Below are 3057 nucleotides of genomic sequence, written 5' to 3' on the forward strand. Positions count from 1 at the left end.
CGGCTCGACCCCTACATTGCCAAATGCCTCTTCAATTTCACTATTATAGAGGAGGGCGCTGAATCAAAGATTTGATTCGGGCATAAGACCAGTAGGGAATGTGCTGGGGGAGGAAATGAAACATGAGAAACTTACTGAATGTGTTGGGGGGAGGGACTGCGGCCTGGAAAAAGTTACCGATTGTGTCAAGGGCAGGGACCATGGGAGAGAAAAATTGCTAATTATCTCGCTAAAACAGCAATGTGTTATGATTGAACCCAGCCAGGTATGACCCTGCTCGTAAATTTTATGTAAACTTTTTACCCTGACAGTACCAGGAACGGCTAATGAACCGCTTTGTAGTTGGTTTTTTTCTTTTTTTTTTCTAACACTGTGTAGTTGGCAATAAAAGATCTTGCTGCACACTTGGTCGGGGCCACATGCTCCGAATCTTCCAGAGGGGGAGATAGGTGCTGTGGTCAGCTGGCCAGTTTAATAAAAGGCTTTTAAATTTAAATTCTGAGTCGGTGGTCTATCTCGTTGAGCCAACCCATAACAGTTCCCCAAGGTGTGGACGGAGTCCGCGGAGAATGAATGACACGGAGGCAAAGTTCAGGTGATCGTCATAGCCAGGTTCCTCTCCGCCAGGTACCTCTCTTTATTGTCATCTAACATCTGTATATATACTATTTGGTTCCAATCCTATCCATTCTATACAAAAGGCCAGGGGGCTTCCCAACTCCATTCAAAGTTTACTCTATTGTTCCACTAAGCTACAAGGAAGTAACTGAAGGAGGTCACTCTAGCAAAGATCAAAGCGACAACCACCCTCTGACTCTCAGTTAAAGGGTTTACTGATAAAAATCCTCACCTGGGGAAACAACCTCTCTTCTCCTAGCCAAGTTCCTTCCCCTATTGTTCTCTTACATCTGCATTTATCCTATTTGATCTTAATCCCATCCATTCCATTCCAAAGGCTAGGGCATTTCTCATCTCCATTACAAGGTCCCTTGAAACATCCCTGCAGGGACTGCCTCAAGTAGCCAGGGTGGATTGGCTTCCAGCATATGATGAAACAAATTTTTAAATCACACATTGTATTACTAAATCAAATGTTTATTCTTCATGCTATGCATCTATTCATTGAAGTATGGAGGAATGATGCCCATTTGTAAGGGGGTTTATACATATGATTGATAATGGTTGGTGTTTCTCTGTATTTTATTGGGTTATCTTAATGTGTCCCCTTGAAAATTTTCAGTGTTTCCTATAACGTGATTCTTTGATTACTATAAAGAATATAGAATCCATCCCTCTAAATTTTTCATAAGGTTGGAAAGTATGGCAAATGATCATTATCAGTTTCATCCATGATATATCTCTATGATGCTCAGGATTCTATTTATCCTTTAAGATCAAAGAATGACTCAAGAGTGAAATTGCATTCTTGTTTGGTTGTATAAAACAGGGTCACCAGTTTCCCTACACAAACATATGTGTTCTTTCCACCTCTCCTTGTTACAGGAACATGAAACCCCATAAGAGTTTTAAAATACAGTTGTCTGAAATACAGTAACAATGAATACTGTCTTCTAAAAAATAAAAATAAGAATATAAATAAACAAAATTAAAAATGTTAAGTGCTCTAGCTGCTGTGGCTCAATTGGCTGGGCATTGTCCCATGCACTGAGAGGTTTGATTCCCCATCAGGGCATATGCCTGGGTTTCGGGCTCTATCCCCAGTGTAAGAAGCATCCAATTGAAGTTTCCATCTCTCCCTTTCCCTTCCTTTCTCTCTCTAAAATCAATAAAACACATATTTTAAGGAAAAAAGTGTTATTCTCCCTTAAAATTTCTAATTTTGTTTGTGTTTCCTAACTTCTTTTCTTGATTATAGTTATTAGATATCAGTATGGTTTGGATTTATAAATTCTGTTTTTCTGTTTTTAAATCCATTAATTCTTGTCTTTGTTATAAACTTAATCTGCTTTCTTGAAGTATTTTTTGTTCTTTTAATGAATTCAATTTAATTTCATGCTTTATTTTTTTAACTGAAAATATTTAAGGATATATATTTTTGTAATTTAAATTCTTTATTGTTTAAAGTATTACATAAGTGTTCTTTTTCCCCCATTGACCTCTCCCCAGTTTCCCCTCCCATCCCCCCCCACCCCCAGTACATGTCCTCACCCCACTACTGTCTGTGTCCATTGGTTTGCTCATATGCATTCATACAAGTCCTTTGGTTGATCTCTTACCCCCTCACCTCCTACTTTCCCTCATATGCTGGACAGTCTGTTTGTTGCTTCTATGACTCTGGTTCTTTTTTTGTTCATCAGTTTATGTTGTTCATTATATTCCACTAATGAGTGAGATATTTATCTTCTCTGACTGGCTTATTTCGTTAAGGATATTTTTCAACTGAGTACAACTTTGGTCACACCCTGAGTTTTGACATAGAGCTGTCATTATAATAATTTTTTTTCTAAATATATTTGTATTGATTTCAGAGGAAGGGAGAGGGACAGAGAGATAGAAACGTCAATGATGAGAGAGAATCACTGATGGGCTGCCTCCTGCTCACCCCCTCCTGGGGATCCAGTTGGAGGCCCAGGCATGTGCCCTGACCAGGAATCAAACCAATAGAACCACGACTTCCAGGTTCATGAGTTAACACTCAACCACTGAGCCACACTGGCTGAGCTCATTGTAATCTTTTAAATAGTAGTTTGAATAATTCTCTTTTGACCAAGTTGTAATTGAAGAGATTGCTTTAAAAATTACCCCCAAAAGGTTTTTTTAGTTGAGTTTTATGGCCTTGTAGTCAGAGAATATATTTTAATTTTTTCTTCTGATATTTTGAAATGTGTGACTAAGAAGTTAACTGAGTTTTGTCAATGTTCCATGAGAGTTTAAGAGGAGATGTATTATTTGTTATAGGCTACAAAGTTCAATATTTATCAGTTAATTAAAACAGTTTATAATTCAGGAGAAAAAAAAACTAGTGCAGACAATAATCAACAGCAGATAACTAATGTCCTCACTTATATTTCCTTTAATTATTGTATCAGTAAGCTA

The sequence above is a fragment of the Myotis lucifugus genome, unplaced genomic scaffold (assembly GCF_000147115.1).
Source record: "Myotis lucifugus unplaced genomic scaffold, Myoluc2.0 scaffold_892, whole genome shotgun sequence".
Lineage (NCBI taxonomy): Eukaryota > Metazoa > Chordata > Mammalia > Chiroptera > Vespertilionidae > Myotis > Myotis lucifugus.